The sequence below is a fragment of the Asterias amurensis genome, chromosome 19 (genome assembly GCF_032118995.1).
Source record: "Asterias amurensis chromosome 19, ASM3211899v1".
In the NCBI taxonomy this organism is placed as follows: domain Eukaryota; kingdom Metazoa; phylum Echinodermata; class Asteroidea; order Forcipulatida; family Asteriidae; genus Asterias; species Asterias amurensis.
In genome coordinates, this window is record NC_092666.1 from 2179374 (window position 1) to 2197174 (window position 17801).

At 37.6% G+C, this 17801-nt stretch overlaps 1 protein-coding gene across 5 annotated transcripts in view; it reads left to right on the top strand.

Moving 5' to 3' along the window:
• LOC139951729 (cell adhesion molecule-related/down-regulated by oncogenes-like) overlaps nt 1-17801 on the top strand; it is a 148121-nt gene that overhangs the window by 91776 nt on the left and 38544 nt on the right. For 4 of the 5 annotated variants that reach the window (XM_071950777.1, XM_071950778.1, XM_071950781.1 and 1 more), the window contains one exon: nt 2744-2859. The gene's annotated coding sequence lies outside the window, so the exon portion shown is untranslated. The remainder of the gene's footprint in view (nt 1-2743; nt 2860-17801) is intronic. The other variant, XM_071950779.1, reaches the window with a different exon arrangement.

Below are 17801 nucleotides of genomic sequence, written 5' to 3' on the forward strand. Positions count from 1 at the left end.
GCAACCCAAAGCAAAGCTTGCTTCCTGCAAAGCCAAAGCACTCTAACTAAACATTGATGTTTACCAACACCTTGACTTTGAGAATGTAATACATGTAACTGGCCTAATTAACGTCTCAACAATTCTAACTGATTATATGAAGCTAGAACCCATTCCTTCCTGCAACTTTAGAAGTCTCTTTACGTCCACTACCATTTTCTAACTCAAAGCAAAGGTTGCTTCAAGCTTCTCAAAGCACTCCTTTACCAACATCTTGACTTTGAGTATGTAATTCATGTAACTGCCCTTATTAACAACTCAACAATTCTAATTGATAAGATGAATCTAAAACCCATGCCATCCTGCAACTTTAGAAGTCGCCATTCCTCCTCCACCGTTTGTAACCCAAAGCAAAGCTTGCTTCGTGCTTCTCAATGCACTCCAACACTGATGTTTACTAACGTCTTGACTTTGTAAATAACTGGCCCAATTAAGGATTCAACAACTCTAATTGATAAAGCTATGAACCGATTCCAACATCCGAAGTCTCCTCTGACCCGCTACCGTTTGTAACCCTCCTGTTTACCTTCTACATTGTCAAGGGACCGATTTTACGATTTCCCGAGACGAAGGAACATTTTGCAGTCCTCTGCGAAGACACACAGTCTTTGATAATCCTCCAAGCTATCTTGTTTACTGTTTCTCATCATCGGATTCCCAAACCATCCTCAACTCCTCTATCCTGTCATTGTAAGGGAGGAATAATAGGGCTACAATCCCCACCACAATGCCCGGCCCATAGTGCTAAGGAATTTAAAATTGCCTGACTGTCCTAGGGACAATGCTTGGGTTCCTGAAGAGGGTAGCATTGAAGGGGGAAGGGGGGGGGATAGGGGGACAGGGAGTGTCCTTGGGCCGATTAATAGTAATTCCTGAATAGATGTGACAGGTTGGAGGGAGACAAACACTCCATGCAGATCTGGATGTGACAAACACAGATATTTGGCTCTTTTTTCATTAGTACAATGTACATGTTATGTAGTTGATAGGTCTGTAGTGACCGATCGTGACAGCATGGCTATTTGCTTAGCGTACAGGACATTGCTTAGACTTAGAGTAGAAAATTCACGCTTTGTTAATATGTTTGCAGTTAAGGATGCCATAAACACAGATATTTGGCTCTTTTTTTCATTGGTACATGTAGTTGATAGGTCTGTAGTGACTGATCGTGACAGCATGGCTATTTGCCTAGCGTACAGGACATTGCTTAAACTTAGAGTAGAAAATTCACGCTTTGTTAATATGTTTGCAGTTTAGGATGCCATAAACACAGATATTTGGCTCTTTTTTTCATTGGTACATGTAGTTGATAGGTCTGTAGTGACCGATCATGACAGCATGGCTATTTGCTTAGCGTACAGGACATTGTGTAGAGTAGAAAATTCACGCTTAGTTAATATGTTTGCAGTTAAGGATGCCATAAACACAGATATTTGGCTCTTTTTCATTGGTACATGTAGTCGTTAGGTCTGGAGTGACCGATCGTGACAACATGGCAAATGTTATGTACAGCTGGGAGAAATTCACAGTAAGGATGCCACAAACACTGATTTTTTGCTTTAAGTTTTCATTGACATTGATACATGTAGTTGATAGGTCCATAATAATAATAATAAGATAAGTTTTGAGAAGAGACTTGAATTTTGCGGTACAGAGACAAGATCGAAGTGTTTGAGAGTTCCAGATGCGTGGCGCGGCTGAAGAAAAAAGACCTGTCACCCCATGAGTGTCAAGACTTGTCATAGTGTCAGAGTGACCGATCGTGACAGCATTGCGAAATTTGGTACTGAGTACAAGACAATGTAGCGTAGAAAAATATGCTTAGTAAACAGGTTACCAGCCGAAGGCAGATATTGGCCCCCTTTTTTTCATTGGTTTATGTAGTTGGTCTGTAGTGACTGATCATGACAGCATAGTGAAATTTGGTACAACATTGCTCAGCGTAGACAAATTCACACTTGGCAAACAGGTTTGCAGTTAAGGATGCCACAAACACAGATGTTTGGCTCTTTTTCATATGTACATTATCTTCATTCTTAGATTATAAGTAGCAACAGATGACAAATTTACTTAAAATGTTCACATACTTGTCATTTTATGCATATATTGGGATACAACAGGTCCGACGATTTAAACCCACACTCCACTGATCTGAAGCACCGTTCACTTGGGTTACACCAGGTGAGAATACTGGTCTTTGACAATTACCAGAGGTGTCCAGTGCCTTCACAAAGTAATTACATGATTAGTAAACTAGTTTAACAATACTTTTAAGACACTGGACACTATTGGTAATATTGTCAAAGTACAAGTCTTCTCACTTCGTGAATCTCAGCATTTGCACAAAATAACAATTCTCTGAAAATTTGAACTCAATTGGTCGTCAAAGTTGCGAGATAAAAATGGGAGAAAAACATCCTTGTCAAACAAACTTTTGTGCTTTCAGATGCTTGATTTCGGGACCTCAAATTCTAATTCTGAGGTCTGGAAATCAAATTTGTGGGAAATTACTTCTTTCTAAAAACTACGTCACATCTGAGGGTGCCGTTTCTCACAATGTTTTATACTATCAACCCTCTCCCCATTACTTGTTACCGAGTGAGTTTTTATGCTGATAATTATGTTGAGTAACTACCAATAGTGTCCACTGCCTTTAACCACATTTTTAACATGCTGGAAATCTGTTTTATTTTGTTTATCTCAGGTAACTTACGCTTCCATACCTCAAGAGTCTGCTAAGGAGAAAGTCTCAGATTGAGAGACATTTTAATTTATGAGAGAACCACGACCCTAAGAGGGACAATCCTATTTTCCAGTAAGGTAAGTTTTAAAAAAATGATTCAATTCATTTAAGTGAACTACGTAATTGATTTTGAATGCAGTGCAGGGTAATAAAAGGAAAGGGGTTTGATACACTAACAGTGTTACATTAAGACCATTGCTCTATTTGATATGGCTGTTTAGAGGGTCTGTATATGTTTGGTAATGGGTCTGAAAATTAAAGGCAACTCGGTAAGAAGTACAGCAGCTTTGGATAGTACCATGCATTATGAAAACTTTTGCCTTTAAAAGCAGTGGACACTATTGGTAATTACTCAAAATAATTATCAGCAAAAAACCTTTCTTGGTTACGAGTAATTGGGAGAGTTTGATAGTATAAAACATTGTGAGAAACAGCCCCGTCTGAAGTTACGTAGCTTTCGAGAAAGAATTAATTTTCCACGAATTTGATTTTGAGACCTCAGTTTAGAACTTGAGGTTTTGAAATCAAGCATCTGAAAGTACACAACTTCGTGTGACAAGGGTGTTTTTTTTCTTTCATAGTTATCTCACAACTTCAATGACCAATTGAGCTTAAACTTTCACAGATTTGTTATTTTATGCATATGTTGAGATACACCAAGTGAGAAGACTGGTCTTTGACAATTACCTATAGTGTCCAGTGTCTTTAAATTCATTTAAAATGTGTTCAATCAATATGAAATTCCTGAGGCAACTATTGCGGTACCCGCCTCTTACATATAGGATTCCAACAGCCTTTATAGCCACCAAGTTAGCACAGTGATCTAGTGGTAAGACACTGCTCTAGCAATGCAAAAATTGTGGGTTCGAATCACGCCCGAGTTATTTGCCTATGAATTTTTTTCACAAAACTTGGGAAAGTATACTGAATGTAGTGTATTCAGGTGGTTCTAAATCTAGATGCAGAGGGAATCCAGGTATGTGATCCAATGCTGGAAATTCTACATTCATCCAACCTCATCCCTCAAATGATATCTCAAAAAAAAAAAGATTTTCCTTCTACCTTCAGTCACAAAAGACGGGAAGAAAAAGAAGTGGTTTTCTAAAAAGCGATTTGCAGACTACAACAAAGGTATTTTCCAACTAAAGCTCCCAATATCTGGATGTGGGATTATGATGGATGCAGCAGCTGTATGGTTTCCCATTGGTTCCAAATAGGTATCAGCCTTCGTTGATTGTCCACGCTTTTGTCTAACGGAGAAAGGGCGAACACTGGGGATAAAAGGGGATTGGAGCCTCAAGACTTAAGGAACCCAAGCTTCTGAACGCTCCGACGAACATTCCGAGTCAGTTAGGTCCTCCAGGGGGGATTAATGTAGAAAGGAGAAAATTAGAGACTTAAGTCGGAGAGAGTGGGAGACCAAAGACTAAAGAATGGATTTTCAAAAACAAGATTTAGCGGTGGGGAAGCTGATTGGAGGTGGGGGGATGGGGTAGGGTTTCATGGACCTGGGAGGGTCGAGGGGAGATGAGGGGACCACGTGGGGTGGATTTTTTCGGGGGTAGATTTGGGGTTTCTGAAGCATGCTGGGTCCGAAGAAGAGAACATTGATGAATGTGATGAGGCTGTCAAGCATGATATAATCGTAAATTTGAAAATCACGGAGGAAATCAGGCGGAAAGTTAAGCCAGCGAGAGGACGCTGCAAAAAAAGTTGATTGTATGCGTTTGCCATGAATTTATTGTTGTCTTGGATTATGTGAAGAATAAGTGCAAGGGTTGACAATGCCTGACTTCAGTCAGTGTCAGGACTCAAAATTGGGGGGAAAATCCACAATACCACAGGGATTGGAGCTCAAGCTTTTACTGGGCCAGAATTAAAAAGAGAAGAAAGATACAAGAAACTGTTGGATTTGTAATAAACAAATTAAAGGTATAGATATGATTTACAAACTGCTGAGAACTGTTGACAACTATTGAATTGACTAGCTAACTTGTCATGCTGGCCAGTCACTGAGATAGTTTCAAACTTACGAAGAAAACAAATTACGAGAATTTTTTCCTGGGAGATGCCCTTCACTTTACACTACAGGCATGATTTGTTTTTGCCCTCAGACAAATCTGAAAAATATAATAGATGTTAAATTAAAAAAATAGTTAATAATGATGCCTGGAAAGTCTATTAGAGTCTACATCTTGGATGTATGTACTTGTAGGTCTGCCCTTGTACTTAAAGGATTTGGGTACTTTTTGTATCACAAAACAAAATGTCCACATATTTACATTAAAGACAGTGGACACTATTGGTAATTGTCAAAGACTAGTCTTCAGAGTTGGTGTATCTCAACATATGCATAGTATAACAACCCTGTGAAAATTTGAGCTCAATTGGTCGGCGAATTTGCGAGATAATAATGAAAGAAAAAAACACCCTTGTCACACGAAGTTGTGTGCGTTTAGATGGTTGATTTTGAGACCTCGAGTTCTAAATCTGAGGTCTCGAAATTAAATTCATGGAAAATTACTTCTTTCTTGAAAACTATGGCACTTCAGAGGGAGCCGTTTCTCACAATGTTTTATACCATCAACCTCTTTCCATTACTCGTCATCAAGAAACGTTTCATGCCAATAAATATTTTTAGTAATTACCAATAGTGTCCACTGCCTTTAAACTTACACCGTTTGAAGATAATGATAGTAGGAGGCTTACCTTAAAATTAAACCAGTTACATGTATGGTATATTATACCATAACATACCATAACTTGTTATTACGTTTTTACATGCTTAAATATGCTATGACATTGTTTTACTCATTTCTCAAAAACTACAGCACCTCAGTAAGTAATATTTGAAGGGAAGAAATCTGCTATCATTATCCTCAAACATTTGTCAAACTGTGTAAGTTTAATGTAAATCTGTGGACATTGTGTTTTGTGTTAAAAAAAAAAGTACCCAGACCAACAATCATACCTGTACTACAAAACAACTCGCTTACCTAAATATAAGGCTTGCATTACAACTGTCAACCATAGATATTGATTGAAAACCAAGAAACATTCCCTTCTGTTTTTGTAAAAATAGTTTTCCGCTAAATCTCACTCGTCATTGAGTGCCGTGATTCTCAAATTCCGCTACCCCCTCATTGTGATCCGGTCACCATTGGAGCGTGCCGGGCTCATATTGGCTGGGTTTGATAGAGACACGGCTTGACAGACAGGTCCCAGGTACATATAAATACACATAATGGATCTTTAAGATATTGGAAAGTTATTGAAAAGTGAATGGACATTATGTGTTTAGCTCTGGTGTTTTCAGCAGATTCGAATCCCGGTCGAAGTAGGGATTCATGTCATGGCAAAAAAAAAATTGATCTACAAAAACTACCAAAACCCATTAAAGACACTGGCCACTACTGGTAATTGTCAAAGACCAGTCTTCTCACTTTGTGTATCGCAACATATGCATAAAATAACAAACCTGTGAAAGTTTGAGCTTATCGGTCGTTGAAGTTGCGAGATAACAATGAAGGAAAAAACACCCTTGTCACACGAAGTTGTATGCTTTCACATGCTTGAGTTCGAGACCTCAAAATCTAAATCTGAGGTCTCGAAATCAAATTCGTGAAAATTACTTCTTTCTCAAAAACTACGTTACTACACTTCTCACAGTGTTTTATACCACCAACAGCTCCCCATTACTTGTTACTAAGGTTTTATGCTAATAATTATTTTGAGTAACTACCAACAGTGTCCACTGCCTTTAAGGGGGAATGCTGCCAAAGTGTCTCTTCTTTAGTAAGGCCATGTACATTGTAGACCCTGGCAATGGTGTTCACAACTGACACCAACTCAAGCATAGGAGGTCAGTTATTATTGAGGCCTGTTTACCCAGGCTAGAGAATAGGGGTATGGTGTGGTCAGTACTTAATGGTCAATGTGTCAAACCAGTTGACAGGGGCTATTTGTTAAAATAAGTGGCCATTTAATTTAATGCCTATCTGTGTGCTTGTGTGTCTTGTACAAGCTGGTTGAACCATAGAGCTTTCTCTATGGTTGAACCATAAGGTACTACTGTGTGCAATGCATGAGACATCTATTGGTGGGATTTACCTGTACTAAAGAGCCCTGTAGAGTTAGGATTGTATACTTTGTTTGTTGGAAACTTTGTGTAGCTATCTGTACATAAAGTAAGCAATGTTTACCCTTTTTGTTGGAAACTTTCTTTGGCAGAGCAGAACTGTTCAATGGTTTGCTAGAATGGGACCGAGGAAATTGTAAGAACTGAGCACAAAGACTATATCTAGATGGTGAGATCAACATTGCGTAGTTATCTTGAAGTAAATGACAAGTGACTTCTTCTGTATTTTCTAAGAAAGTTGAATTGCATCATTAGGGGTTCGTAGAATATTTTGTGACATGCATGGCTGAAGTCTGGCACTCCTTGGAAATAGTGAGATGTAATTAGAATTGAAGACAAAGTAAAGGCACCAAGGCATCTCCCTCAGTAAATGGCATTCTATTTCTATGAGGAGTTTGTAAATTTGCCTGTATGCGTTGTTTTTGAAAGGCAAAGGGCATTACGGCATCTTCTCCTTAGTAAAGGGCATTAAGTGACCCTATCATGAGGAAATTATAAATTTATACTGCACTGGAGCATTTCAACCAAGGCTTGGTTGCCAAAGTATCGGGTCTATTAAAGATGCTATGTCAGATATTTGGCCGATTTGACCCAAAAATTTTGATTTAAAATTCAATAGGTATTTTGATGGGGATGGAGAAAGTTACAAGCTTTCATTTGAGCCATTGCTCGAAAAAGTCTGCCAATTAATGTATTGTTAGTAGCAGTGAAATAAAGTGCTCAAAATTAGCTTTTGTCGGGATCCCGACAATATATCACGTGACCAATTCTTATGTGTTTTATGAGAAACGTTTTAAAGTTTTGTCATGGTTCCTGACCATTAAAAGTAAAAGTTAAACTTTTTTTCGTTAGAGCGGGTGATACTCTTTGAAATACCATTCACTCAAAAAAGTCTATGTTTTAATGTTTTGGGCAAAAAATCTGACATAGCATCTTTAATACCATAGGTAAGCAGTTTGCAACAGCTAGTTCTTCAGTTTGAAGATTTGTAATTTTGTCCACACTTTCATGAAGACTGGAAGTCCCCTTTTCCCAAAATGAAAATAGCCTTGCCCTCTAAACACCAGGCCTGTGTTTTGCAGTTTCCTCTTGTTTTTGCAAAGACAAAGTTGCATGTACTGATGTATGTAGTAGTAACTGATTTGCATATTAAGGAACCAGACTAACCCCTCCCAGTTTTGGCATTGCTGCATTGATTTGCATGGGGGAACTACTTTAACCAACTAAAATGTATGCAGAGAATGGTGTCTGGTTTCCATTTCCATTCCAGCATAACATCAATGTTATCAGTAACTGTAGCCGCACATGCCTATGGACAAAAATGTTGCACATATTTTTATCCTTCGATCCCACCAAAAATTCTGAACATAAACTCTTTGAATTTCCAATTGGTTTTAGCAGCGTCGGTAAATCTAGTCACTTTACTCCTCGGGCTATTCAAGATTCATGCCAACCTTTTTGGGGTCTGTCCAAAAAAATAAAAGTAAAACATTCCAGAGCATCCGTGGGGCATCAATACCCACCCTTAAAGGGTGTGCAAAGTTTTGTAAGATCAAAGTTAAAAAGGTTTACAGTAAAGAGCACCATTTGGTAGAAGCTTACATATGCGTTATTCTTTAAGTATGTGCGTTTTTAGGGATACTTTTAAAACTTTCTTTGTAACTTCTTGGACCAGTATGAAGCATCTATTTTACAGGAGTTTGGGTGCTCCAATACAGGAGGGTTACCTTCTTTGGTTGCTACCCCCATTTGTTCTTATTTGTTTACTTGTAACCATTTTTCCTGTAATTTTGTTGTTGTACAAATGGAAATAAAACAAACAAACAAACAAACAAACAAACTTTCGGTCGTATAAAGCATTTTTGAGAAACATTTCACTTTCAAGTGTTATGTGGTTATATCAGGTTTTTTTTTTTATCCCCTAAAACTTTGAATCTGAGAAACTTTTCTGTCGGAACCATTCCTCAGATTGTGTATTTCAATTACAGATTTCTCTTCCTTTCGTAAATGAAATCACTCTGGTTTTCGGCAATACTACAGTGTACCTCAAAATTGTGACCACCCTTTGAAATAAAAAAATTTAAGTTAGTTTTTATTGTATACATCTATAGGATTCAAACGATTGAATGGTTCTAAAACCCGAAAGGTACAAATGTGTTTCCCTTTAAGCTTTTAAAAAGAAACTCATTTGAATTGCCAGACTGTATCTCATCAAAAAACCATAACTCCCTCCAAACATTACCTGAAATGTTGTCACTTTCGTTAAATACAACTTTTTCCAGTTTTCACTCCGTCACTTTTGCCCTCGAAACTTATGTTGTCCGCCCTACTTTCTCCGAAGTCCCAACCCGTAAAGTGAATATGACAAGCATGCTTTGTATGCGGTGACAGTAAGCCTATTGCTGAAGGCCTAAGCAGATGGCTCGATCAAACGTTTTTTATTCTCGTAATACAACAACCCTCCTCCACCACACTGTACATTATACATGTAGCAAAAGAAGAAATAAAAAAATCACAAAATCCTGGCGTCAGGTAAGGATCAAGAAAATTAGTTTGACGTTTGAAGATTGATGTTAGTTTTGAAGCCAGGAGGCGGTTTAAAATTGGTTCTTTGGAAAGTGAACTTAAAATCCTGATCGGTTTTTAAACGATTTTTGTATGATGCCAAAACAGATTAAACTTTCCTATTGTTGAAAAAATATCGGGGTAACTTGTGAGTGAGGGACTGTAAGGTCAAATGCAGTGTTGTGATGTACTCATTTTCCATTTTTTTAATGTAAAAGTGGGACAAAAAATAACAACTTCCTGACTTTAAGTTTTTCAATTATCCAAGTTGGTGGCAATCAAAGTGTATTGTAAGGTGTGATCTCATCCACATAATAGTGCTTTGATGCTGTAGAAAAAGGAGCCATTCCATTTACATGTATAATCTAAGGTTTATTCCATGTACTGCGTCTCTTTGGAACTCCCTGCCTGGTGCATGTTTCCCTTCACCCTACAATCTAGACTGTTTTAAGAGGAATATCAATTCCTACCTTCAGCTTCAAGTGAACATTTTGTCTTGTTGTAGCCCCTTACCAAGAGTGGCTTTTACTAGCTTTTTGTGCATTTTATACTTTGCATACGTGATTAGGTATTTGGGATTTTTTTCCTTCCAAACATTGTCCTGTGTTAAAATTAATTTTGAGAAAAGAAAAAAAAAATTATGTTGTTTTGTGAAAATAATATCAATGTGATAACTGAAAGCAACATTTTGTTTGCAAATAGCTTTATGAATAAATCTTGTGACGATTCTAGAACTTCAAATTCAAGTGTGTAGTTAAATTGTACTTGGTTGTTTCTTTAATATACATGTAGAAACAATTACAAAACCTGGGCGTTTTGGATGTTTCTTTTGTTCATTAATCTTGTTCGTAAATACTTGGCACGTCGCCTGCAGAACATTCCAAATTATATTCAGACATACGATAAGAATTGAGTGAAAAAATGTGCAGAATGTTTTGCTCTTGATTAAAAAGAAAAAAAAAATGAAGAAAACATGGGGGGGGGAAGGGTTGCTTAAAGGAACGTTACAGAATTGGTAAAAAAAAAAAAACTTGTGTAACATCACATATTTACATAAAATTTACACGGTCTGATGATGTTAGAAGAAAACATCCCTTGAAATGTTTTTGTCTGAAATGTCATATTTGATGAGAATTAATTAAAACTAATTGACCATTTGGAGTTCATCGCTCAGTGAGTGTTCTATTCATTTTATTGATGTCATGCAAAAATGTGTAATCGGTTTTTCACTATTTTCTCGTGACCAAGATGACCGATCGATCTCAAACTTGTACAGATTTGTCACTTTATGTGTATGGTGAATTACATAAAGTGTTTACTCTGCCAGCAACTGTTTTGTTAGCAAAAACCAACTCTGTAATGTTCCTTTAAAGTATCCACAGTTTGCGTGGAGATTGACGATGGCAATTTCGCCAGATCTGGGGCAAAAGGTAAAGACCTTATTATGAATGTTGTGCATGTACGTGTGCGTAATCTACAAGGCATTAAATTGAGGTCGCGAAAGGCCAGCGTAGATTTTTGACCCCACAGTGGATTTCCAAGTCGGCCTAGAGGAATTAATTTGCGTAAAATACCCGGGTGTGAACCATTAAATGGTATCAGATGCTAGTCAGGAAAACTATCAATTTGATAATCGTTCTGACAATTTTGCATGTAATTTAAATGTTTGGTAACATTTTCATTTCCATGCATCTATAAGAACTTTTAATAGTTTAACATTTTTTTTTAAAGATATTTTTGTTTTGTTTTACAAATGCTGGCAAGTCAATAAATAAGTGAAAAGTTGATTTTGGTTTTTTAATTTGGGGAATGTAATTGTAATGTTGGGAAGGTAGTGTTTTTTTTGTGCTCTACCTGCCAGGCTCCTTGTGGATGATACACATGCCTACATCCTTACTCACTTACGAGGCATCTTTGATTTCATTACCTGAAATGTATAGTAATAATATTAAACTAGACATAAGTTGATTGTGAGAAGCACAAAGCTGTTTCGTTTTGTGTAAAGGATACAGACATTTAAAGTGAGCCTGACTTTGAGGTAAAGAACCTTTAACCTGTGACATGCCCTACAAACCTAAAACATGATCTTTATTCTGAACCTGACCCTAAAATTGTTTTGAAACCTGACCCACGAATCTGACCCCAACTTTTACCTTCAATCCAACTGAACCATATGCTACATTACCCTAATTCGAATCCTCACCCCTCCTAGTTCAGGATATGTGACATTTTAAAATCAAGCAACCTTGTTTACAGGTTTCTTATAATACATGTACATTATGCCTGCGAGCTAAAGTGATTCAATTCACTTATGAGGCATCCTTGGTTTCTTTACCAGTCACTGCCAGTTAATAATAATAACTAGACATTAGGTGTTTATCCTTGCACAAAGCTGTTCCATTTTTTTTTTTAAATGTTGGGTCGATTTCACAAAGATAGTCCTAAATTAGAACTAGTCCTTGGATTCTTTAGGAGTCATAAACACTGAAGGCTAGTCCTAAGTTAAGACAAGTAACTTGTCCCAACTTGAGATAAGACTAGTCTTAACTCCTTGTGAAATCCATCACTGATCTTTAAAGTTAGCCTAATATTTGCTAAAATCATCTTCAGTTTTCTCTCTCCCCAACTCATTCCAAAATAAAAAATCTCCACATTGCTTTTTAACTGACAGATCAAGTTCAGAATTTGTTCACCTCATTTATTCATATCAAATAGAAAGCCAAAACAAAAAACCCATCAAAACAAAACTGTCACAAACCATAATCAATTTCCCCAAATCATTTTCCATTATTATTCCAACATTTGTCCACGCCAGAATTCCTTAATTATACTCGGCCAGATCATGTTACAAGCAAATAACTCCCTTGGTTATTTTTCTCGCCATAATTCCCTCGCAAAATACCATCACCCCCACACACCTTGACCTCTTCATCGTCCCCGCAAACATCAATCAATCGACCCGGTATCATTTACTGGGCTCTTACTTTTTAATTGAGAAATATGTAAGGCAGAACAAGTGAAGGATTTAGATGGACTCTACCATTTGGAAAGGGGGTTAACTTTTGGTCATTTCTATTTTGGATTTGGCAATTTCTAACACAAAACAGATTGTCATTGTGTTTGAGTAAGTAAAATCTTCACGATTTTTTTAAACCCATTTTAAAATAATTGCTCTGACAAAAAAGAAGAAGAAGAGAAGAAAAGGCATTCATTTGGCAATCACTGTTAAAATTAATGGCATTAACAACTGTAGTATTGGATAAAAGCCTACAGCAGCTTTCATTAGTATAAAGCATTTTGAGAAACATTTCACTTTGAAGTAATGAGGTTATGCAAAACTATCAGTTTTGATGCCACAAATTTGATTATGAGAAGCGTTACTGCAAACTTCTCAGATTCCTAATTTCTTCAAAAACGCGCCCACCTTTTAAATTTTTCACATCATAGTTGTAGTGTACATCAAAAAAACAAAGGTATACTTCCCCTTTCAGCAAGTGGTACTGCATTTACTACTGTTGAACCTAATAAAACATCAAGTTTATTTTCATGAGGCTAGGATTTCCCTATCCACCGTCCCAAAGTTTCAAGATAAAAATCAATGGGTCACCCAAAACCCAGATGTGTCTCTGAAGTCTATCACAACAGAAAAGCCCTCTGAAAAACACCTCAACAAACAAAATATGACTCTGTTAACCCCACTGGAGTCTCAACAGCCACTGCCAAAAATGAAAATCCTCCACCCCCAAAAAACATGTCCATGGATTTTCAGTTTTGTAGGAGCAGCATTTTCCAATGGATTCCAATGGAAGAAAAGCACTCTTAAAAATACCCCAACAAACAAAATGTGACTCTGCCAACCCCCTGGAGTCTCAACAGCCACTGCCAAATCAAAAATGAAAAAAAAAAAAAAACTCCACCCCCAAAAACATGTCCACGGATTTTCAATTTTGAAGGAGCGGCATTTTCCAAAAATGCCATCATAGCTAGTCCCCCTGGGGTGTTGGGGGATAAAGTGAACTCGACTTTCTCTTCTTGGCAGCATGGACCACGGTTGAAGGCGGAACGCAGCAGCCACAGCAGTCCTGCCGAGCTCAAGTTGATACTGTGGTTATATTTTCAATTAAGGAGTTTGCCGAGCAGTGATTGGATTTAGGCAGGTTTTTTTCCTTCTTACTCTGTACCCCGTCCTCCATACTCGGTCTTTTCTTGTGGTAGTGGCACTCGGAGGTGAGTCAACGCTGACTGTCTGCTGGTTGTGATCACGGAGACCAAACTTACTGTTGACAGCCCGATGATTTAGAGCTGCAAGGCATAGCTGTTTTAAACCAACATAACCATTTTTCTGAGAGTTGTCTCATAGAATTAATTCAGCGGCCATTTGGGGTGTGAGGCACCCCCCCTGTATAGCTTACGGGGGATATGATGAAAATAAATTACAAGTTAAGTTCTAAGTTTTGATTCAAGGAAGATCAGTTTCTGTTTGCGGTGCTTTAAGGAAAGCAGGGAGTTTAAGCTGCTTGAACAGGCGATTTGATTGTTTCAACCAGTCAGAAGTTTACTTCCTTATCAAAGTTGTCGTCAAGTTTTCAAAATATGTGTAATACCACTAACAATGTTAAAAACATGTTTTAGTAAGAAACCATCACCTTGCCTGTGATTTGCGTGTGAGATCTTGCATTGTTTCCTTCAATCTGACTCCACCTTGAGGAAAGACTATACATATGTCTGGAGTCTGGACTTCTCGAACACAAACTTCTTGGAGAGGAACCCAAATCACCTGGAGATTCTGTAGTCTTTTTTGGCATCAGGACAGCTTCATTTTGTGATGTGAACATTTGGATTCCTTTTTGTTCTGACAGCTAAGTGGACTTTTCTACATCAAACTTCCAGGAGAATTTAGTCTGATTATAAATTATGTAACAGATTTAAAGGAAATCTTTTTTTTGCAACTGGAGTATTCCTCGCTGAACATTGTTCTTCATCGTAAACAGCTCTGAACAATAATCTCCACCTTTTGAATGATTGCACAACCCTAACTCTACAGCTGACTCTATTCAGTGTAAACAAGAACTGAAAATCCAGCTAGGTCGGTAAGTGTGAATTTTATTACCATTTCAAAGGCCTGTTCAAACGGCAAAGGCACCAAGTCATTCTCTCCTTAGTAAAGGGAACCCTATGATGATATTGTAAATTTCTACTGGAGCATTTCAAGGGCACCAATATCGAAGTCTTATATAGTATCGAAGTCTTATGTAGCGCATGTATCTACCATCAAGGTACTCAAAGCACTTAGTATTTACATTTATACAGAAAGAGATGTTATTGAAAGTTATGAGTTCTGAGACCCATTTTGCACCTTGAGGGTTTACAAGGTGATATGGCGCAAACAGCAGCCACAGCCAGGAACATTGGGGCGAACCCCTCTTTCGAATAAGTGCACTGGGTTCTTTTACATGTGTTACACAATACATGGGACCAACAGCTTTACTTCCCATCCGAAAGACGAAGCAATGGTGAAGTGTCTTGCTTAAGGACACAAGTGTCACGACTCAAGATTCAAACCCACACTCTGCTGATCAGAAACACTAGAGTTTGAATTCGGTGCTCTTAACTGCTCGGCCAAGACACTTCCTATGAAGATACTATAAATTTCTACTGGAGCATTTCAAGGTCACCAAGGCAGTCGCCTTTGTTGCCTCAGTGAAATATCATGCCTGGAAATGTTTCCATGCCCACTCATGGTATTGGTTTTCCAGAACTTTTTTGAGCTTCTTGGGTTATCATTTTTCTTTGAAAATATTGTTGCCACAATGAAATGAAACCCTGACTTGATAAGGAAAGACAATGAAGTTTCTCATACATGTTACTATGTAATAAGCACTCGAATTTGATGTTGCCTTGTGAGAAAATATGAGCACCCTTGTCACACGAAGTTGTGTGCGTTCAGATGGTTGATTTCGAGATCTCAAATTCTAAACTTGAGGTCTCGAAATCAAATTCGTTAAAAATTACTTCTTTCTTGAAAACTACGTCACTTCAGAGGGAGACGTTTCTCACAATGTTTTATACTATCAACCTCTCCCCATTTCTCTTTACCAAGTAAGGTTTTAAGCTCATAATTATTTTGAGTAATTACCAATAATGTCCACTGCCTTTAGACCAAATACTTTACAATTATAAATACTAACTCTATGTGGATATTTCTGTCAGTTGTCTGGCTGCCTGCAAAAAATATGTTCCAGTCATATTAAACTGTCCTTCACATAAAAAGTCAGTCAAAAACCATTTGGTTGATGTAAAGTGGTTTACTTGGACTAAGCAAGAGTTGTGTATTTGATTTTCTCCTTTTCCCTTTGTAATATAATATGCTGAACCATTATATTATCAGACATCAAACATTATTATGTCTCATGTTGTTGGGTCACACAAAAATTGCAAAACTGGTCTGTGACAATTACCAAGGTTGGCAATATAGGTTGCTAACAAAAGTGTACGAAATCTGGTGGAAAAGTTCATAACTTCTTGCTTTTATTTTGCTTGGAAACTAGTGTGCTGACAGCGCATTTTTTTGGTGTAATTTGTTTGAAGTGTAAAAAGTGTTTTCCAAAATGATTTGGGATGATCATATAAAGCCTGCTGGGATAATCTTGTGAAAACTTGAGGCTTACAATCAGTTTTCTAAGAAAATGCTTGTTAAAACACCCCATGACCAGTCATTGCCAAGCTGGGCTGGCAAGTTCAGTGTTATATTTGTATGAACAGTGGGAAAGTTGGTCCTGCTGTCTGGTAATTGAAAAAAAAAGTGAAGGCAAAACCTGAAAAATTGATTTGAAACTTTCATTGATTTTGATTTAGCAAAAATTACACCATGTCAACTAATGTGAAAGTTTGAGAAGAACTTTTGATTGCGTGATTTTTAAAAACTTTTCACAGCCATTCGTTTTCCAGTCTCTGTTTTTGACTAACCTTTCAACGACCCCTAAGAAATGAACTATTTGTTCTGTCCCAATCCCAGGACACAAGAACCCATAAACACTCCGCCGAAAAACAAACACTACCACCTTATAATTTGCCCCCTCCCGTTGTCTGAAGTCGACTCCGTCATGCAAATTAGATTACAGCTGATTCAATGGTTTATTCCTCCTGGAGTTTTTTTTCTTCTTTCTGTTGATGGAACCTTCTGTTAGGTCCCTGCCAAGTCGGCAAGGTCTTCACAGAGAGATGGTTACAGTTTACTTGTCAACTGGAATCAGGCTGGGAATGCATCAACGGATGCTGTTACCGTGGCGATGCATGCAGGGGAGATGTTTTTGGAGTTGCTGGACTGCCGGGGTGCCTTGGTAATGGCAGCTGGGATATGAAAATAACACATTAGGGAGGGTTTATGGCTCCTATTATTGCCGTATTTATTTAAAATTCATTCTGCTTTAAAAATATATCTTTCTCTGATTGAGCCAGCATTCTTGAAATCCTTAGATTATGATGTCCTCCAATATTTTGCGTAGTTTCAGAAAGTTCCACAGTTTTTACAGGTTATTTTTTGTTCAGATCTTTAATCATTCCCTTTTAGATTCGTAATTCAAAAGCACTTTAGATAATTCAAAGACATTTGTTTAACTGATGGAAAGTTGGGTTGAACCGTTGAGTGGAAAATTGGTGGAAAATTTGCAAAGAATGTAAATTTGTTGTTTTCCGTGAGTTGTTGTGAGAGAGAGGTTTAAACTGTTTTCAATGTGCATTTAATGGGAAAGTACTTCCTAAATGATCCCTGGGTGGCCCTCAGTTCTACGACTTCGCTTCCATATTTGACAATTTCCAATTTGAGTTACAAATGTACTTGAAAAACCTGTGCTGGGATTGTTGGGTGAGACCACACAGCAAGGGAGTCATAAGGTAATGCTCCAGCACAGGAAGTGGTGGGCCAAATACTGATCCTTGGGGAACCCCTGCTGTAACTAGAAAAGCTTCCTCTAGAGATGAACGGCTTGAATTCCACATTTAAACCAATAATGCATATCTGCTCAAATTAAATTTCAGAACAGATTAGGAGGGTAAACTTCTGTACTTTAATTGCATTTTTGTTTTCGTTTTGAAAGTGAGGGCGCAAACAAACTTGAGTTAATGGATAAAAGTCAAGTACTACTGAAAGGAAGTACACTGAAATGTAGTTTATGGATTTTATAAATATCATTTTTTAAATTTATTTATTATTTTTATCAAAGCAATTTTATCTCAAACAAAGTTCGCTGGAAGCCACTCTTGGTAAGGGGCTACAAGAAGAAAAAGTTTTAGATGAAAATAACTCGGGAGGTTGAG